Genomic DNA, 22,801 nt, shown 5'->3' on the forward strand with positions numbered 1-22,801 from the left:
GACTACCTCCAATCTCGGAATGACGCCCACGTATGTTAAAATATTTGAAAGGCTGGTTTTTCCAGCTAAAACAAATTAAATAAAAACATACAAATAAAAATAAATAAATAAATTCAATGCGTGTAGGAAGTAGACTGAATACATCGTCCAGAGTTATGAACATGCTTTATCCTCTGATTGGGAAAAAGGACTATGCAAATTCACCCCCCCCCCACCGCCTGTCTAGCCAAGCTGGTAAATTCTTGAGGTCTGTTGATGAATCCACTTTCTGGGATCCAGTAGTTAGAAATGTGGAGCCAGCAGTGAAGAAGAATTCTTCAGGTACACCCCTTTCCCTGTGGGCCAGCATTTATGCGGCCATTATGGCACATGCCCTCCCGACAGTTTCTCGGGGGCGTAGAAGGCTATCAGTGAGGGAACTTGCTGTCTCAGCCTTACGGACCTACTGTCATGAATGTGCCACTTGAACAGTAGGGCAAATAACAGTTTGTAAGGCTCAACCCTGAAGCATATAGCGTTGTGATTGTACAGTTTATCAACGCCATGCTGGACTCTGTCTGTTCAAGGCGAATACACAGAGTACTCTGAAGTTCTGAAGTGCCATTTCTTTTTGTGTTGTGAAATATTGCATCGTGGGAAAGAGAGTGTAAAAGCCCAGAACTGTCCTTTGTCTAACAACAATGCATGCTGAAATAGACAGTCTCAAATCCCAGAAATGCCCTTTGTCCAAATACACTGCATGCTGGGAAAGAAGTCACAAAGCCCAGAATGTTCCTTTGTCTAACAATGACGCATGCTGGGAAAGAGAGTCACGAAGCCCAGAATTCTTCCATATCCCGCAACATTGCATTTTGGGAAGCACGTAACAGTTCCATCAAAGGTAATTGTCACCTGTGCGAAACCTTACATTCTGGGGGATTGCGTCATATGCCATTCAGAGTGTCAGATGCAGGATACCACGTAGCATCCCGACAAAGATACCAAAGGCACATTTCACAAGTGCAGTTGAGGAAGTGGAGTTGCTGTCAGGCTGTCCGGGTGAACTCGTTTTTTACCAAAGCTGTGGGACTCTGCTTTGTGGTCTACCTACTCTTCGTGGATTGGCTGGGTAGGATTTGACCTGAGTCACTTGTTTTTCAAAGACTCTAGTGATCCGTTGATTTGCAGTAATTGCCAGCGAACGTGAGGAACTGCCAGGAACTGACATCACGTTGATTTTTTTTTTCTTCAACAGTGCCCGCCCTGCCCAGACTCCCAGAACTCCTCATTAGGCTGCATGCATTTGAGAAGTGCAGTTGAGGGAGTGGAGTTGCTGTCTGGCTGTCTGGCTGTCTAGCTGGCAAGTGGGCGGCGGGCGCGGTACCCTACGGTGAGCCAGCCTTGTGTTCATTGCATTAGGTGAGCTGCAGTGGTCTCTGAAATGGCATCTTGCATATACACCTTAAAAACAGGCATGCCGCGTGACCTTGGCTCGGATGCATCCAACATTCATAACAGTACGCTTATCAAAATAGCACAATTGTTGATAAATGTCAGAGCGGGGGTCTAAAAAAAATACAGCGTTCATTGTACCTGTCATCAGATATTCGTCAATTTTGTGTTAATGACCTAATAAAAACGGTACCTGAAATGGGTACAAACATCAGTGGTAACAACAGGTATGCCATCTTCAGTTGAGAATACTCGTGTGCCTGTAGGCCTCATTCAGTATGCGGGTGCTCCGGGGCCCGGGCACATGCTGGCAGAATGAAGTCGGGGCAGAGCCCGCCACCACCCCTCCACCGGGCCGGAAAGAAGAGACGCAGTATGGATGGTCCTTTGTTCCATCCATACTGTGTCTCTCTCTGGCGGCCCGGGTAAAAAACGATGTTTAAAAATTGAGGGACGGATGCAAAGCAAGAGGCTCTTACTTTGCATCTGTCCCTCAATTTCTAAAAATCGTTTTGGTTTGGGTATACTTCTACATCTATGCACACAGATGTAGAGGTACACCCAACTCAAAAAGATTTTTTAGAAATGGAGACACAAATGCAAAGCAAGTCTGTCACTCAATGTCTAAAAATCTTTTTGGGTTGGATGTATTTGTACAACTGTGCGTCCCTCTTGGCAAGAGGGGTGCACAGATGTAGAAGTACACCCAACCCAAAACGATTTTTAGAAATGGAGGCACAGATGCAAAGGAAGTCTGTCCCTCCATTTCTAAAAATCTTTTTGGGTTGGATGTATTTGTACATCTGTGCACCCCTCTTGCATTGCATCTGCGAAGGGAGGAGGCAGGGAGAGGGCAAATGAGACTGTTTGCATGTCTCCGAGTGTGTACGTGGTGAGGGTGAATGCTATACTATGGGCGGGGAACGGAGGCGTTGAGGGAGGTAACTCCCTGATTTCTAAGGAAGGTAACAGTGTGGGAGAGGGTGGAAGTGTTGGGTGAGGTGGGACCACCTTCTTGGGGGGGGGGGGGTTTAGCAGGGTGGGGGGCAGTAGAATGTGATAATTCGGTCTTTTGAAGACCACACAAATCGGCTGAAATAAATCGGTCTTTTTTGTATTTGTTCTTCAAAATGCAGAATTATCAAATAGAACCCAGTATGGACCTTGCCATACTGTTGACCATGTTCAGTGGAATAGCATTCAATGGGACAGTACTTGCAGGGCCTAATGGTGTGGAGCTAATGGGCTTCTATATTTTTAAAGGGACAGTAACAGCACTTCTCAGCAGGGCTGTGTAATCTATTTTCTACTAGAGCTGCCATATTTGAAATGGGGCAATGCTGGTACTCCTCAGTTAACTCGCTAAACAGAGCTTCTATAATTGTAATACTATGCTTTTGTTGAGGCAATGCTAGTTCATTTTAGTGGGGCTGCTATACTTTTGATGGGACAACATCAGCACTTCTCAGATGAGCTGCTACACTCTTATTGACAAGGCCCCAGCAGATTTATTTATTTTTATTTTTATTTATAATGCGCGTAATAATACCCAGAGGTTTCTAAGCGCAGACGGAGGGATCAAACCTGTGTTGCGCGGACTGAGGGATCGAACCTGTGTTGCTCCATGTTGTCTTGTTTCCAAGGCGAGCACGTTGCCCCTGAGCTATCCTTGCGAGACTCTGAAGATCTGAAGTACATTTAATGATACAGAACCGGAACTATTGAGCAAGTCTAACATCATCTTCATCATCATCAGAATAACTCAACACTGTTGTGGCTATACAAGTGCTAATCTATTTAAAGGGATGGAATGTAGCAGCACTATTCAATAACCCAAGGTGCTTAAGCATAGTGAATGTGAAAATACTACACTTCTCACCATTGGGACAGTACTGCCACTTCTCAGAGGCTTCTACACCTTTTATGAGGCATCACTGATCCAGCCTACTGGACAGCTTCACTTTTAATGGAACTTCTCAATAGGACTGCTTTACTTCAATATGAAATGACCAACACTACCCCGACAGGGAATTGCATACTCTTGATGCCACAGAAGCAGCATTTCCACCCACCACAGCTGCTTTATTTTCAATGGCACAGTGTGTGTACTTCTCAGCCACTCTGCTTTACATTTAAACAGACAGAATTTTCATTTCTTAGCAGGACTGTAACACTATACCATTGTGTTCTGTATGTTGAGTGCTTCTTCACCACCAAAGTGGGTTTATGGCACTCTCCCTACTCTAGTAGATCTGGCTACATTCAATTGGCAACAGGCTTGTCCCAAGCTGCCTGCTGTCCATAAGCTGCCGCTCAGGATGTTGGAAGCCATGATGGGGCAAGGGATAGAAGGCTCGAGCCTGTAGGATAGCAGAATCAGCAGGGTCTTAAAACCTGCTCACTCATTCTGCAGCGCGGGGCCATGGGGCTAAATGAGCCTGATCCCACATAGAGGGGGATGTTACCCCTTTATCTCTCTTGATTGAAAGAATGAGCTCTCTCAGACGCAAGTTATCACCCCTGCAAACGCAATGAATGAATATGGTATGGATCTACAGATCGTGAAAACTGGAGTGAGAATTCAGAGTGTTTTAACAGAAATATATTTGTCTTCCCAGATGGGAGACTGACTCCATTAATATACATGGGGTCACTGAGATGACCAAGAGTGAAACTGTACGTTCAGTTGTGAGATTACCAGCAACTGATATACTATGCTCCAAGGAGTGAGGTGCCCACTCAATATATCACACTGTTTAAAGGTGTGAGACCCATCCTGAATGCTTGCCCAAAGAGCCTTGGCCAGAGTTTCACACTGAAGAAGTGAGCATGTGATCTGGGGTCTGCAGCCCACACAAACGTATGGGGTTCCCATGCATCCACTTGTGAGATTTGCACCAAATTAGTGAGATTGTGCTCCAAGGTAGGAGGCACACCCACAGTCTTTGCTCTGAGGTTTGACACACTCACAGGATGGGATGGCATTTCGTTCCCCCATCCTAGTTGTGTTGCTCTGCCTTTTGAGGGCTACTACAACCTGGATGATTATAGAGGGGTGGAGTAGAGGCAGTGTTGGGCTACTGGAATCTAACTGGTAGGCTAAAAACCTCCTTCTAACTTGACTTTAATATTTGCAGTACATGCTAGCCAATGTTTCCACTGTTTTGCGCCCCCCCCCACTCTCCTCGCACCAAGTTGGTGACTACGTGCAAATGCGGTCATATAACTGGGCCCCCCCGGGAAATTCATAAGTCGCTCCCCTGGCCTCATTGATCAAACTAGTAATACTGTGCATGCTTTCAAGAGGTTTCGAGTTGCTGCAACAAGCACTCCATTGGAATCACCAGCAGTAATGTCAGGTACACCGCCCTCAGTCGCTTTTGCCCGAATTGCCCGAATTGCCTCGAGTTTCTGAAATACCGGACTCTGTATTAATTACAGTGTACAATAGTGGCGAACTTGTATCCACTCAAGTAGCTGCTATGCCTTACAACATGCAACTCTTACAAGAGAGTATGCCGACTGCATTAATCGATCTAGCCCCTCAAATCAGCTCTGTTCTTTTCCAGCAGAAACTTCGAATTGCGCATAATACGCTGCTAGTTGCCGGGGAAGTCGATCATGACACGATAAGCTTCATGGACACATCTAATAATACATGTATTGAATCCGAAGATGTAATGTATATTTGTTCAAATACAGGTGATCTAATTCAACTGACCGAAAAGTGCATTTCCCCTGTCTCGCAAAGAATCTCACCTCTCAATCCATCAACAGCAGAAAATGAGTTCAAAACTAATTGCCATGAAATGTCAGAATCCCCAATCATGTTTGACAAGTCGATAGAGCAATCATTGAATAATTTGGTATCTTTCATAGCACCTACACCGCTAGGTACATGATTTAATGAGATGGCACAAGAGCACAATTTTTTTATCAACGGGCAATGCCCTAGTCGCTCTTCCTTTCCTGAAGCTCCGGCTTTAAATAACAACTTAAGTGTGATGAACACTGCTTTATTGTCTATAGCAAGACTGTATGAACTGCTGGAATACAAAATGAATGCACAAACAGATCTGATAATGTAAGTATTAAGTGAGTGCACAAAATCATCTGAAATTTGTAAAATTCCCAAAGACCCGTCCACTTCAGTGGTCATCCAGATTGCAATAATGACCCCCTCGACTGGTCTGAACGAACATGCAAAGGGTCAAGCCAATTGTCCCAACATTACCCCCAACATCACCACTGAAAATGTGGAAACCATGATAAATACACAGCAGGTAGGCATTAAAACCAGTGAGGTATTAACTGCTGATTCTTTTGCCACCAGCATGAAAGAAGCCATGTCAATTCCACCTTCTACCCGGTAGAGGCGGTGGCCAATATGCATAATAAAGCCTTACAAGTGGCTGAAAATTGTGATTGCCTGAAGCCTATTAACCCAGTCACCTTTTTTGGTAAACCAACAACATGCCATCATACACTGAGACGTAAGCAGGTGACAATAATCAAGCAGAAGATTCCTCAATTAAAGAAACCAGTGCCCAAGAAATCTATTCTCACTAAAACTTCTTTGAGTCTGCTGAAAAATAAAGAAGCGGCTAAAGTCCGGTTTAATCAGGACTCCAATAGTCAGGTCTTTGGGACTGCTCCTCCCCAGGAATATGAACGTTTGAATAATCTGGTTGCATTAATCTCAGATTTGAAAAAATGTACTGCTCCGATAGTAAAGGACCCCCAGGCTCCACATCTATTAGTGGAGCAACGAGAAATAGTCAAGCAAATCTGTCCCACTATCCAAGAATTACGAGACAAGATTAAAGATTCCATAGCACAATATATCATGTAATCTAAAAATGCACTGAGGGATACAATAGGCTTCCTATGTCTATACCCGCTTTACCCATCTTATTAAAAGGACTCTCGTGTGCTAAAAATTGACCTATCCCGCCATCGTTGCAAGATCGTGCTACGAAGGTGGCTATTACCAGGGATGTAGTGGGTAAAGACAAACAATTCCATGAACTATGTGAATATAGAACTTGTCATTGTTTATTATCAACCTGCAAAGATCATCCATTCCCAAAGCATGACCTCAACCGCACAAGCATTTTGAATATATGTGCTGAGATATCGACATTACAGGATGTAACGACCACAGATATTGACTTAGTAGAGTTTATCGATCATGGTGATTTGTCAAAAGTAAGGTTGTTTATGAGATCAGGAATTACACTAAATGCTCTATGGCAGACAAGATCAGAACAGTTTAATTTAGGCTTTTCTTTAACACGAGACATAGCAGAAGGTACACCACCTATGCCACTACAATTGCAAACGAGACCTAGAGTTTATCAGAATGTGGCCAATATACATCAGAATATTCAATCAAGTGAAACTACACTTGATAAATGGTCAAGACTTTCTCATGTAAATAACTCGTAACAATGCGGGATAACTGAAAGTGTGAGTTTGTTGTTTTGGAACACTCGGGGTCATAAGCATTTCATAAATACCCAATGTGAAGAACTGAATAGTTTTGATATCCTTGTACTCCAGGGAACGCGGCTCACTGTTGAACCCGTATGGGATTTATATTACATCTCAATAATCCCAGCTATTAATAACCACATCGGCCGTCCAATGGAAGGTCTTCTTATAGCTGTTAAAAAAATCTATGAACTTTAAGATCAAATCATGCATCTCGCCCTCTCCATATATATAGGTGGTCAAAATATTTAAAGCTCCCCATACCATCGCCATAATTAATGTTTATTGGGGCAAACAACAGTTGGATTCAGAGATGTTTTTCGAATATATGAATTATGTCTTGAATGACCTATCATTGGATAGAACCATCAGCCATACTTTACTTATGGGTGATTTAAACCTTCATTTAATTTCACAAAACTTCAAGGTTCGCACATATGATGAGTTATATTGGATAAACCTCATGAAAGAAAGAAATTATGCTATGTTAAATGGGTCCATCAAAGGGGACATAGCCACCAAAACAACCTGGCATAGAGAAACAGCGTCAGCCTGCCTGGATTATATTTATTCTGATATAACATTCCTAAAAATGGTCACATCCTTGGTTGTTAAAGAAACCAGCCTAAGTGACCATAACCAGTTATTTTGTCATGGAAATGGCCCGTTGATTCCGACACTAATACAATTGAAATCCATCATGAAGTGGCGCACGTTATGGTCAATCAGGCAGGCGATCGTATAAAATGGATGGATTATAAGCTGTCCCAATTTGAAGATGCCCTAGAGCATGATCTGGGGGGACACAATCAGAATGAGGGATGCTGTTATGTGAAATCCATGCAGATGTTCATTGGAAATGGGTCCTGTAACCAGCAGTGTAAAATCAGGCACACACATGCTTCGATCTTGATTTGAAAATCAGAAAGGTTCAATTGAGAAAAGATATACGGAATTTGAAAATGGATCTTACACAAACAAATGTTAAACAGATAAAGCATTTGAAGTTATCACATAAAAATTGGTTACGAGCTCGTAGAGCCACACAATATCAGCTCGATCAAGAAAAGATGATGTTCCAAATAGTACAGAAATCATCAGGTGGCATTTGGTCTTTACTCAATGAGGTGTCTTCCCCCTCCCAGATGTCCTTGCAAATAAACCCTATAACAGAAGAAATATGGAAGGAATATTATACTGATGTTTATCAGACTCCTTTCCCTCAAATGAAATTTGATTGGTCAGAGATAAAGATGAATCATGCCTTTGCATTCGATAAAGATGACATATTGCAGTGTATTGTAAAGCTCAGTCGATCTAGAGCTGCCGGTCTAGATGTACTTTATAATTCCATGTTAAAACAGAATCCGCTAGCTTGGGCTTCCATCCTCTACAAAATCTTTAGAGATATCTTACAGATTGGCAAAATACCAAATTCGTGGAAAAGATCCATCATTTTGCCCATCTATAAGAAAGGGGACAGGGCTGATCCGAAATCATATCGTCCAATTGCCTTATTGGACTGTCCTGGTAAGATTTGTGTGTGACTTTTACTTGATGCATTTAACGCCAGGTTAACGAAAAGAAACATGAGGGATGAGTTCCAAACCGGATTTATTCCAGGGTTGGGCACTGCAGTCAACTTGATCACTCTCAACACAATCATTCAATTGGGCAAACAACGACAGCAACCGATCTTTGCAGCATTTATAGATTTTCGCACTGCGTTTGATGCTGTACCTCGTGAATTATTGTATAAAAAACTTCTGGGTAAGGGATGTCCTTGGTCTGTATTAAAGTGGTTGATACAATTTCATACGGACACAAGCATACAAATTCGCTTAAGGAGGGATGGTTTGTTATCCAAAGATATAAAAACTGATCGAGGCTTAAAGCAAGGGTGTTTGCTAGCCTCTGCTGTGTTTAATTTCTTCATTTCCAATATAGGAGATACTTTCAGGGGTCTAATAAAAGACGCACTAAGAGTTATGGGTGTTCCAATAAACTGGTTATTGTATGCCAACGACATGGTCCTATTGTCAAAAACACTGCAAGGCCTCAAAACAATGTTAAAGGCACTTGATGGCTATGCACAGAGAAATTGCATATCCATCATCTTGACCAAAACACAGATTATGCAATTTGGTAACCAAAAACAGAGATGTCGTACATATTCATGCATTCTGCAAAATAGCAGCCTGAGAGTGGTTTCAAGCTGTGTCTATTTGGGCGTGACAATAAGCAATCAGCCTTCAGATACGCCCTATGAAGAAAGTAAACAAATTAAGCAGTTTACAGCTATATCTCAAACTAGGATCATCAGAGCCAAATTCTGTAAATTCTTTATACTTCCACTAATAATCTATAACAAACATAAAATGACACCAATCCTCCTTTATGGTACAGAAATGAAAGGATGGCGACCATATTCATACTGGTCTAAGATTGAGGGTGCCTATTGGAAGAAAGCATTGCAATTACCAATGTCCGAATCACTGCCATTAATTCGGTATGAACTAGGCCTAATTTCATTGCATGGTATATACAAGTGGAAATGGTGTGTGTTGTACGTGTGTTGTGTGTGTATAATGAATGATCACAAGAATGGTTTACTTATTTTAATAGCAACATACATGTTGCAAGAATTTAATGATAATTTATCAAATCATGGCGTCTGAGAGCGCAGGAATTGTTGCACGATGCAGATATCTCAATCCAGTTACTACTTGAAAACCCAAACAACACAAAGCGCAAGCTTTGGGAGTATGATTGGAGTTTAACGCGCACCATTGCCTGCGGTATAAAAAATTTGGAGAAAATCCATTTGAACTGAAAAAATATGGTCAGCCTGCACCCTGCACCCTATCTATTAGCGTCACCTAGTCCGCAGCATCGATCAGCATTTCTGCGCTTCAGACTACATCTGTGGCCAACAGCAGATGTACTATGTAAACGCAATCTACTGCCTCAAGATAAAATACAATGGGCTTCATTACGAGAATCGCAGTAAAATCTTGTCATTACCGGCATGGCGATAATAACGGGTGTGGGTAGCCTTGACACTGCAAATAGGCTGATTACGAGAGTGCGTGCACGTGCGTAGCGGCAAGCTAGTAACGGCCGTAACGCCATGCCGGTAACATCTCTGAAACCCCTTGATACCGGTATCATGTAATGCGCTAATAACTCCTCCGCCTCTGACCACCCCTAAATAACGGACCCAGCAGTACCGCTAATGGTATTACCGGGCCTGTCATCAGCAGAACCGGAATTAGCGTCATCACGTCAGAACAGGAAATGCACCGGCGGCCATCTTTAAAAACACAATCCATTGCAACCCTCGACACACAGGACCTGTACTGTCAAGACAGCACACACAACTTGCAAAAAATGTCAAAAGCTACCAAGAAAGGCGCCTCCCGGCAGTGCAAGGCTCGATTCTCTGATGAAGAGCTCAATATGGAGGCGGCGGAATAGGTTTAACAGTGCCGGTAATGGTGCTGGTGCCGTTAACCCCATTCCGCCCTATTACGAGTTTCCCTCGCGGGACCCGGAAAGGACATCTGGTCAGACCAGACGTCCTTTCCGGGTCCCGCGAGGGGACCAAGGAGCTAACAACGGGCCCGTTATTAACGGGCCCGTTGTTAGCTCCCTCCCCATTCCCATTGAGCACTATGGGGGCTCAAATGGGAATGGGGATGGGTAAATTGAATGAGGAATTACCGGGTCCTCCAAGGTTGGAATGGCCTGGTAATTCCTCATTCAAGGAACCTGAACCCAAGTTTGGAGGCAGCCATGCCGCAAATAGCGGCATGGCTACCTCCAAACTCCTAATGAGGCCCGTTGACATATCCCTGTCCAGATGCTGGCCCCACCACTGTCACATTCACATGCATGCTGCATGCCAATTCCATACCCAATACACACCCTACACACAGCAAAACAGCATGTGTCACACAGCACGCAAACCACAAAACAATGGTAGGCCCACAGCAGACACCACCACCAACATGTGTGAACCCGACGTATGCCATTATAACCCCACCCCATATTGCAAGCACCCTGTCCGCCACAACAAGAATGCAACGAATCACATGCGAATAACTGCACTAACACCAATGTATGCATGATGCACGTACTACCATCACTGATGCCCTGTCTCTCTCGGTCCCCCACAGGCACCGATGCTGACAGTGATGGACAGGATGCAGCCGCAAAGGCCAGGACACATGTGAAACAATCCAGGCCCAGGGATGATGGCACCAGGCCAACAACATCGAGGGGCATTCGGATGCCCCAACTGCCACTCAAAGCACCACCATCGTCACAGCCCAAGGCACAGGACCGCCAAACACCTGCTGAAACACCACAGGAGGAAACGGTAACACAGGACGTGTCCACTGTTGCTGAATCAGAGGCAGACGAGACACAGTCGGCCGCCACCAGCTCCATTGGGGAGGCAGCTGCCTCAGTGCCCCATAGTGGTGACAAGGGGGAGGGCCACCGTGAGGTGTACTCACACGAGGATGACAACCTGTCTGGGGATGCTGCACATACACAAAGCCCCCAGCCCACCCCCAGCACACCACGGGTGGCACCTGATTTGTAGGGTCTGTTCACATTGAAGATACTGTATAATACACCCGTTGTGTGCAAAATAATATCATGAGTGGACATTGGTTTTTTGGTGTGTGTTTATTCAATGCATGACAGTGCACAGTGCCCACCTACACCCACACCCTGTGTCCATATGCACACAATCCCAGTGCCCAGAGTACAGCAATCATTGCACCCTCTGCATCCCAGTGTCTCAGTAATAACCTTCTATCACCGATTGGCGCACAGCACGTCCATCTGGTGTATCGCGACCTGGCTGATGTACTACATCTTCTCCCGCCTCATCCTCATCTGCACCCACTGCTTGCGGTCAATGTCAGGTGACAGAGGTACATTCCACCTATGCATATGTTGTGCATTATGGCACAGACCATGATGATCTTTCCCACCTTCTCAGGCCCTTGAGGAGTGCACCACCAGACCTGCTGAGGCAGCGGAACCGTGCCTTCAATAGGCCAAAGGTCTGCTCAATCACAACACGGGTACGGGTATGAGCCCGATTGTAGACCTCTTTGTGCCTGTTCTGTGGATTCCTGACAGGGGTGAGGAGCCATGGCTTCAGGGGATAGCCAGCATCACCTGCATGGGAGCACAATAAGGTATGAGTGAGGGTATTTCTTCTATGACACCTATACTTAGCCTGTTCATTGTTCATTGTTCATGTTGGTACGCGGGATATCTCCGATGGCAGCCATGGGCTACACATATGCGCAACGGACTGGCCTGTTGACGACTTGGCCAGGACATGGTGGAGGGCATGTGTGACATACAGGACTGAGGGGCCTTCACATCAGACTCACCACTCAACCAGATGGGGTGAGAGGGACCATGATGTAGGCACCTTTGAGGGATGTGTGGCAGGTGATGTGACAAAAATCATGTTGGCCAATGTTTGGTGCTTTAGGCTGATGTCCACCATGTCACATGTACTTTGCACTCAGAAGCTTGCAGCTATTTGATGACGCCATGCACATGTCCCGGGACATCTGCACACATGTGAATATGCCACAATGTGTTGGGTGGTATGGTGCACAGGTGTGAGGTTGCGTTCCTGTGATGATACAGAGTGTCCACTGCATGGTGGTACTCGTGTACTGTGGATGCCTTCCACTTAAATCGCACTCATATAGATGATGTTGACTACTAGGTAGGTAGGACTACTAGCAGTCTTGTCACAGGTTTGTCATTGCATTGTCATTCATCTGTTCATTTGGCCATGGTGGCATGCAGCGCTACTGTGGTGGAGGGCCAGTGACAATCACTGGACTCCCTGGGTAGGATTTATTCATGTGCACTCATGGATGCATGACCTGTGTGGTGCTTTGATGTGGTCATGTACATTACGCTTACTGACTGCATGTTGCTGAATTGTGTTGCAGAGGGTACGGTCTGTTGATGTGCAGTGGACATGATGAGCAGTGTGGGCTGCTTGCTAGTCTGACATTTTGGCATTGGTCTGCGGCCAGAGTAAGTTGGATGACCTTTTCTGTGTCATGTTCAGGTTGGGATGCTTAGGGGCACAGTGTTTTATAGTATGAACAGTGTACAGTCACCACCCCAGACTCACCCAGGTGGTGTATGCATCTCTCCCACGCCAGACTCACCCAGGTGGTATATGCATCTCTTCCCCCCCAGACTCACCCAGGTGGTATATGCACCCCCCCACCCAATTCACTACCATGGGCCTGTCAACCAATTTACCCAGCAGCCAGACACGTCATGCAGCATGTCGCTCCATGTAGCGGGGTAGCGAGGAGTACTGCAGCACCATTGCATCGTGAGTTGATCCGGGGAATCGGGCACAGCAATGTGTCATCATCTTGCTGGAGTCACATACCATCTACGTGTGGATGGAGTGGTATAGCTTATGATTGTGTTACACCACCTCCATGGCATCAGGGACCACCAATTCCACATGGGTTCAGTCAAGGGCACTGATGCAATTAGGCATGCCTGCCAGTGCATGAAAACCAATTTTTGTGTCATTCACCTCCTGGGCACTCTGTGGTAGGGATATGTAGTCCCTTGCGTGCTTCAGGAGGGCATCCAGCACTTGATTCAGCATGCGTGAAAAACAAGGTTGTGATATGCCATGCAGCTGCCCAACTGTGTGCTGGTAGGTGCCTGTGGCCAGGAAGTGGAGCGCAGACACTACCTTCAGTTGAGGGGGATGGCGGTACGGATTTCAATCAGGCTGACTATGTCATCGTGTATCATGTCCACAATGGAGGTGATGGTGTCCCAGTCCAGGCGGTACAGGGTGTGGATCAGCATAGGGTTTAGGTTGAATGGACCTGCTCTGATGCAAGGGATTGGTGGCTCCCTCTGTGGAACCACTGCCTGCACTGGTGGGACTTTCTGGGCCTGCCTCTCCCTCCTTCTCCTCCTGTGTCTCCTCTTTAGTGCCTGTTGTAGTTGTAGCTCATGGAGTAGCAGTGCAGGCATGTCCTCCAGCCCCAAAATCGCAACAGCAAGAGGGATCATTTTGATGTCGGAAGGGGTGTGGTGTTTGGTGTGCTCCTTTTGTGATGTCCCAGACTCCACCTGTGGCAGTTGGTAACACAGCAGATTGCCATTAACAGGTGATCCGCGAAGCCGGTGGTACCGGCATTGTGGTATCCCTTATTACCGCCATCTGGATGCCGGTAGGTGCATGTCCGTGTGACTTGTAATGTCCTCCTGTTTGCGACTTCCCGGTATTGCCGCCACGAAGGGCACATGCCTGCGCACATGCCGGTACGGAGGTGCATGGTCCCAGCGGTGCCGGCAATATTGGTATGTCGACTCGTAATAGGCCGGAATTGTATGCAATGCTGATGCCGGTATTAGTATACCGGCATCGTTTTTGCCTTACCTTGATTCTCGTAATAAGGCCCAATGTCGTTTTTGTCAGTCAGGGAGAGAAACTTTAAAACATATGTTAGTTGACTGTGCAAGACTGTTATCATTGAGATGTAAATATTTCAAAAGTATTTTGAAGGATATGTAAATCTAACGCATGATCAGTTGTGGTTTGCCCTGTTTCATACAAACAAGAAATTAATCAGTTATGGAATAATTAATTACTTGAATGTATTGCATTTGAAGGATTATTCGAATGGTGAAAGTAGAGATAGTACAATTAATTCATGACTTCCCTCTCCATCTCACATTTTCTCATTTGCCAGAAATGTTAAAACAACATTTTTAGTAATTGTTTATGTTTTAATATATAGCATGTAAGTTTAATGCTGGAATTTTAAATGTTCAATTGAATATATTGAAAGTGCATATGTTGTACATTTTATCTCGCTTGTATTTTGTAATATTGTGTAACATTGTAAATAATATTTTCTGTTTTATTATGTAAAAATGTTGAAAGGTTGGACAATTTCTCCATCCAACACAACAATAAAATAAAAAGATCCCAAAGATTAATGATTAATGCTTTCTAGATTCTAAGACCAAAGACTAACTTGAATAACGATACCATGTTCTAAGGGAGGAATACACAAATTGTATGTAACCTTTCATTTGATGAGTCTATCTTTCGATATTGCCAAGCCTTTCACATAGCAACACCAGGCATGTGACATAAGCAGCATAGCAAATCATGGTAGGACCTTTGCATTTGATGCCAACAGCTGACACCCATACACAAGTCACGAATTTTGGCTTTGACAATTCTGGCTTACAGCGCAAGAGAATACCGTATGTAACATTGTTACTGTAAGGATAATTAAAACCATACAATGCAGCAATCCATCATGGGAACACAAACATTTCTCATAGTTTATCAATTCTCAGCAAGTAATGCGTGACATTCGGTTCGTGTGGTTGGCACTTTAGGTCCAAGGTGTGACCTTTTGGCATGTTCTGGTTGCCCGGAATGAATGCCTGTCTAGTGACTGGAATGATCAACATTCCGGGGATGTTGTTATATAGTTCTCATGATTGTATTCCCAAAAGCAGCAGATTCCTTAAATGACAGAACTGCACAACAGGGTCTTTGGCCTGTGTATTTCTTTTTCATGTTTAGGCTTCATTTCAGCATTCAACTTACATGAAATGTCAAACAGTAAACTATGCAAGTTTCTTTTTCTCAGATTGGCTGGCTATAAATGTCCTAGGGAAACTAACGGGCAGCTTCCATTACAAACACGTTTTAGATTCAATATAAATAGTGCACCTTATGATTTCCTTTACTACTGGTGTATTTTGCATTGTTAGAAACCATACTGCAATTAATGTATCAAATATAAATGCAGAAGGCCTTTATCTCATACAGTTCTCAGATTCATTTGAACCCTAAATAAAATTTAAGATCACACATGCACAAATAATGTGGTTCCACATACAGATATGTCATGTCAGTTAATAACAAACAAAATCCTTGTAAAACATTCCTATATATGTAAGTAAATTCGATGCTATGGGGTTGCCATTAACAATATCATTACATCATCACTGTCACTTAAAACAGGCTCCTGCACCCTTTGGCTCGCCATATGTTTTGGACTAAAACTCTTTGCATCCCTAGCCAGCAGAGTCAATGTTGAGGGATCATGAGAGTCGTAGCTCAAAGCATCTGGAGAACCGCAGTTTGCAGACCCATGCATTGTCCCTTAAAACTGGGTATGGTATTCTTAACTTTCACTGTTTTACTGACTGTTAAGATGGATTTCTGAACTCTGACCTGGTGGGCAGAGTTTCAGAAGGCCACCCTAGTTTCTTGGAACAGTGTAACCTTCTGGAAGGGCCAGACCAATCAAGTTAGTTATGGCGGCGGTCAGGACTAGGTCTCGGTGGAGTGAGGGTGACTGAAAGACCTCAATGAGCGCACCGAGTATGGACACTTACAAATCACTCCCAGTCAGGTGTATATATATCAAAAATACAAATACATGTATTCCAAGGCCTTTGCAATTCAACACACAGTAAGAAGATCACAGAAATACTATTAAACCAACACAATCCTATCTATACACATATGCACAAGACCAATGGGGTCCAAAGGATGAATGCACCAAATGGGTCCACAACCTAAACAGGGAAGGAAGCAGGCAGTGCAAATAGTCTTTAGACCCTTCTGTATCAAACACAATCCTAACTGAAAGGTAGTCCAATCCCTAAGATGAGGGGAGCCTAATGCTCAAATGTACTTGCGAAGCTGGCACACGCGGTAGTTCAAATGGGCAAAGCAGGTTTTTTTGTAGGGGCTATAGTAGATCAGGAATGTAGGTGAGGTGATGCAGAATAGGTTCTCACTATTCAAGGAGGGCTTCCACTTGAGGGCAGAGTCGATTCCAAGAGTTGGGAATAGTTCGCTAGTTCGCGCTAGCAGTGAAAGAAGAGGGGCCCAAATTGATGGATGCGCTGGGGCCACCGGTAATGGTTGCAATTACTCACCGACCCCCGGTGCACTCCGGACCAAACTTAGGCAGTCGAGTTCACTTCAGTTGCAGGTTCAAATGCGGCAATCTCGGGGCTCTGCGGCTTTCAGCAATGAAGTTACAGAATTGATTCCCCTACGTGACAGTGGCAATTTCTCTGCTCCTCGTGGCTGGATCAGGCCACTTCCACTGTAGCAGGCTTCAGGGCACCGAGGACCACAGCTGCAATGAACTTGCAAAGTTCATCACCACGGCTAGGTGACACAGCAACTGTGTAAACTCCGGTTCGGGCACACTTCCTTTACTCCAGACCTGGGAATGCCAAGTATACGAAATTCGGTGTGAGAGTGCCGTGAACACAGAGCTTGAGATATGCCAAGTTTCAAGGGCCTCCTTGAAATGGCAGCGGTATCAGGGCAAAATGTCTGCACAAGCTGGTCAGTCCACTGGCTGGTCCAGGCACACTTCCAAAGAGGCTTTGTGGGGGGTAGTTTCCCGGGGGTCAGCAGGGCTGTCTGCGGACCTCTGGGGTTGGAGAGGCCCCAACTCCTCTCGAGTCCCAAAGGAGTATGAGGCAGACACAAGAGCAAAGAGTTACTGCTGTTTATTGCACAAAACAGACAGGGGGCCTCATTACGAGTTCGGCGGTAACCGTGCCTGAAATTCCAGCAGGTTACCGCCGGACTCGTATTACCATTCCGCCTCCGTGATTCCCGGAATTACCGGGGCATTACGGCCCCGGTGACCTGGGAATTCCGGAGGAGGAATTCGGTAAATCCCCATTTCCTTTGAGTCCCATAGGACTCAATGGGAATGGGGAAGTGGAAACACCGGCACCATCTTGTGATGGTGCCGGTGTTTCCACGTCCGCCTGCAGGCGGGTGGTGTTAAACCCGCCAGGTCAGACCTGGCGGGAATGACACCTCCCGCCTGCAGAACTCGAGATCACCCGGTCCAGAAACAACGGTGGCAGAGGGTTTACCACCACCGTTATTTCCAGACCGGATGACTCGTAATGAGGCCCAGGGACAGGTTCTCGGAGCGTAGGTACCCAAGGAACATCTCAGCAGTGATGGGCTCGCAGGCCCTTTTTCTAACCGGATGACACTACTATGTGCGTCACCTGGGAAAGCTTGGCCATAAACTTAACGCTACCCCGGGTTGGCTCCCCGAGTGGTAGGGACAGTATGGATCAGTATAGGAGGAAATATTAGTGGTGGAGAAGAGGTCAGGTGGTACGCTTAGGTCTTTCCTCCTAAGAATGGTTACATGAAATTTGTTACATGAAGAAAGTTAGTGATTGGTTAAATTATTGTGTCGTCAGTGGTTAGCCCTTCATGGTCCGATTGGTTAATCTGTGAGCCCCCAAGCCTGGGACCATTGTTGTTCCCAGCTCACGATGTACCTGATGCTGGCAACAATGTGTGACTATGTGTCAGTGGCAGAAAATGGACAGGCCTTACTACTGGCTGTTGGGTGCTCCTTTCCCATCGCCGCCGGTGTACAACTTGCAACTCTGTTGTTGCAGCCTGGGTCCCAGACGTGAGACCCCAGAGCTTCTCTAGTCCTTGAAACTTGGCATTGTATCAGGTCAGCCTGGTCACGTGTTGAGAGACCGTGGCTGAAGCAGAATTACTGGGATTTGATTTGTATTTCTGCTCCGAGGATTGTTCAGCAGTGGCAGGTGTAACCTTGGCGCTGAGAGTGTGGTGAGTAGATTGCAACTTCGTGACCTTGGCTGTGGGGCTCCCGTCAGGGTTTCTTCTGCATGATCAGCACCTTACAGCTCCGTCTGAGCTGCTCTGGGACTGGGGACTATGGTTTGCGGCCTACCTTGGCCTAGTCTATGGGTGGGGGCATATAGTCCATAACGCAGGGGTCGTGAGGTGCGACTTGGGTCCTTATACATTAGTTCATCTGCAGGGTGACATCCTCAGGGTTTTTAGTAGCAAAGCGCCTACAAGCATATACACAAGCTCTTCTGGCATCTTGCATTTCTGTGGTGGTGGTGCGGTAGTTAGCATATGTGAAAAATAACAACGATGCATGTCTGTGAGTGTGCACGGTCCTCTATGTCATAGCACTGAGTATGTTCTTCGCGTGGGTTGGTGTGTGTCTGATCCAGGTGCTTTCCTGCACGTGTGTTCTTGTCCTTTGTGGCTATGTCTTCATGTCATCTCTAACAATGGCGATATTGGTGGGTGACAGCTAGTTGAGTTGGTACATATGGTCGGTCTCAGCTCCACCTGAGGTCCCACCACATGCTTTGGATGGTGTGCAGCTGGCATGTGGGGCATGGCCGCAGGGGTTCTTGATGTCCGGGGCAGCAGTCAGGGGGCTGAACTCATCCCCCTGTGGGTGCTTCGTTCGTGACGTCACTGGCCATGGTCTGAACGCGAACCGAGGAAAGGGATCGTCCCATTTTCCCTATTCAGTCCCCGCTCTGGTCGACTTGTCGACCACAAAATTATCCACTCTTTTATCTCCTCTTACTCGCCATACCTTTGTTATTCCTGCCAGGTGTCCGTATCGGTCCACGTGATCTTCAAATGACCAATACATATATACACATCCACCACCGGGCTTACAGTAAACCCATTTTCCAACAAAGCTCCTTGGGTTGCATGGATTCTCAACTTTTATCAATGGCGAGTACAGGTCTGCTTCCACTATCTGTTTCTGCAGCCGTTTGCATTCCTTGATGATGATATCTGTGTGTTTCTCATCTTCAGCAGACATTAGCACATGCATTCCTATCATTTCCTCGGCAGTACGCTTCAACCTTTCCATCCATAGTTTTATCCTCATCAGTGAAGCCATTCCCAGGATCATGCATCATGCCACAACCTTGAGGCCGTCCGACAACCATGATGGCATCCAAGACCAGATGTATTAAAACCAGCTACCACCCTTCTTCACCCCCTTTGCTTCTTCTTCCATCTTGGCGTGCATCTTGGCCAGCTTGGATACTGCTGCAGATAAAGTGCCATTGTCCTCTTCATTTGCAGGGATGAATGTGCAGCAGGAACTTCCAATTTTTGCGCCAACTTCCAATTTTTATGCAAACACCTCCTTCCATTGCTGTTAGAAGGTCTATCACATACCTGTTCTGTAGGGCCACCATCCTAATTACTCTTAGTTCCTCTTTTATTGTGTTGAATCCGTTTACTGTGGAGTTAATCATCATCGTTAGTCATGTTATTTGTAGCCACTTTGCGTTTGCATATGGCTGCACTCCTGGATGTATGACAGACAAAAAGAACATTGCTGCCCTATTGAATAATCTGTGCGCTGGGGGAATCTCACTTAGCACTGTTTCTGACCTTCCCCAAAGGTAATTTACTGTTAGTGGTTCTCTTTGTCTTTTTACTCTGGATAATTGTTTTTCTTTAGTAGAGTCGCTCTTTGAGGTGCTGCCTGTTTTTCCCAGGCACTTTCTTTTCCTTGTGTTTCCTTTGTTCATCTTAGGGAAATTCTCCATGTTGATGTGTTTTTGCGTTACTACCAGGGATGGTACATTGATGTGTACCAGGGTACATACCCCATTCCACGATTGTTGTAGGCTGTTACAAGCTTTTGCTCCGCAGGCCCAATAGTTGTCCATCAGCATGGCTGTTCCTGCTCCCCCTCAGGAATCTTCATTTTTCTTTTACATCCTTCGTTTACTCCAACATCAACCTCACAATCATGCTGGTAACATAGTGTAGGTGCTGCAATGGGTAATATCGTTATGGGTTCCTCCTCTTTGTCTAACCAAGTTAGCAGGGGCGCACTCTTTGCCCACTGCTTGTAGCACTTGTCATTTTCTTCTTGTACTGTCATTACTGATGATTTGGCCAATGTCACTATCCTGCTTCCTACTACTCCATCCACCCATCCATTCTTTGTATATACTTTGCCATATACTAATATTAGTGGTCTTTCCCAGCACCCTGGTTACCGCCAACTTCTCCTGCATTCCACTTACATGGCAGGTAGTTCAATGTCACTTCTTTTGTGTCTCCCTTGTCGGGTCAGTCGGTTATGTATTGAAGTCCTTCAGTCAGCTGCCAATAATTATCATACATCAGTAGTGTCTTAAAGAAGTTGTCTTCGTACGGGTATGTTGAACCTGACTTCCATCTTAGTGTTGCCTGTTTTCCTTGAAGTCGTGTTTGAAATAATGCTAAATATAAGAGGCATTGTGCTGTCGTTGCTGGTACTTCAGTAGCCACGAATGTTCTGGAGGCCCTCATAGCATATGGGATCAATGAGCACACATAGCAGTTGTCCTTTGTCATGTCCTTACCAATTTTGAGCATGTGTTTATACCACATGTTGTTAGAGACGTGTGCGGATTCTGTAAGATATGTGTCCACCCCATGTACATCTATGGAAACACTACATTTACCTCTTTTTACGTTAGGTCCCGTGCTACTTGTACCACCTGACACAGTTCTCCTTGCCGCAGTGGTAGGGGAAATGTTAGTATTGGAAGTTGCAGTCACGTGTAAAGCATATTAGGCCTGCCAGACAGCAGCAGTTATCAGACCAGTGGTGAAAAATATCCCCAACATCTTTATTACAGATGCTATTACCACTGGCATTTTTATCTTACCTGTGCTGCCGTCCTGCAGCTACTTTACTTTAGATGATATAGGTGCCCGCCTGAAAATCTCTAAAAATGTTGCGTTATTTCTGTTAGTGTTTGTTATTCAAGCATGCATATCAAATGGTCGTTAAATGCCCAGGCGAAAAGCTGCTCCCATGATTTCCTTACCGCCCTATCTCTCAAGGCAGGTAATGCTGTGTGGAGGTGTGGAAATGAACGTACTATTAGCATGAGAAACGCGTTATAATAGATGCGTATTCTCCTTGGCCTTAAGTACTTTGGCCTTTTAATTACATATACAAATTGATGTGACAGGGCTTCTGGGATATCGTCTGTGGGCAGCATTTGCCCCTCGGCAGTGGCGTATGTTCTTTATCAGATATTTGCATACAACAATTACATTGCGCAATACCTGCATGTGCGAGACCAAAAAGAGAAGAGAGCATGCACGTGTTTACACAGTGTGGTGTATATTACAGATCTCTTTGACAATGTTCTTTTTTTGCTGTTGGCGGGTGCTTCTGGTGGCTGTTTCTTAAATAAAATAATTTTATGGTTCTGGCATGGGGGCGGATTTGGTCTGTGACTTTGTGACCATGGGGTGGGCTATGGGTGATTGTTTGGGGTATCTGGCGTTTGTGCTATGTCGTTGTTGCTGTTGTTGAAGCGTTGGCCCTGTTCCTGTAGGGATGGGGCCAGGTCTGTGCTTTGTAGGGCTTGATGTCGTGAATGTGTGTCCTAACGTCCTTATCGGACAGTTTGACAGCCCTAGGGGCCACTTTCTAGACAGTGTGGGGCCCCGTAAATCTAGGGGCGTTCCACTTCCTCTGATAGTTTCTAAGGAGTACTGTGTCTCCTTCTTTCAGTGTCCACTGTCCAGTCAGACGCCATTGGCTTGTGGGTGATATGCACAGGCAAATTTGTGTTTGATCCCCAGAAGTGCAGTTACGTGCTGAAATAATTAATTCACAAAGTGGGGACCGTTGTCTGACCTCAATACTTCACAAACCCCCCACCTCGAGAAAACTTCCTTTACTAAAAATTTAGCTGCCATAAATGCATCTGCATGGGAGCACCGGCGGGCCTCAATCCACCTTGAAAATGGGCATACAACTACAATCATGTATCTGTGTCCTTGACATACGTTGATAATGTCGATGTAGTCAATGTGTAGGTGCAAGAAGGGTCCTACAGGCCGGGGTATTGTACCTTTGATCACTTGCAGCGTATGACCAGCTGTAAATTGTTGGCATGTGAGGCAATTGCTAATGAAATTTGCAACGTGTGAATTTAGCTT

General features: G+C 45.3%; 1 long non-coding RNA gene across 1 annotated transcript; it reads left to right on the forward strand.

The window, feature by feature from the left end:
• Positions 1-1,283: 1,283 nt before the first annotated feature.
• On the forward strand, positions 1,284-11,585 carry LOC138491897 (uncharacterized). Its single transcript, XR_011276103.1, has 2 exons — positions 1,284-1,369; positions 11,103-11,585. It is a non-coding gene; the product is annotated as an uncharacterized lncRNA (long non-coding RNA).
• Positions 11,586-22,801: the final 11,216 nt, after the last annotated feature.

Source organism: Ambystoma mexicanum, chromosome 10 (genome assembly GCF_040938575.1).
Source record: "Ambystoma mexicanum isolate Mex_15411 chromosome 10, UKY_AmexF1_1, whole genome shotgun sequence".
Classification (NCBI taxonomy): Eukaryota; Metazoa; Chordata; class Amphibia; order Caudata; family Ambystomatidae; genus Ambystoma; species Ambystoma mexicanum.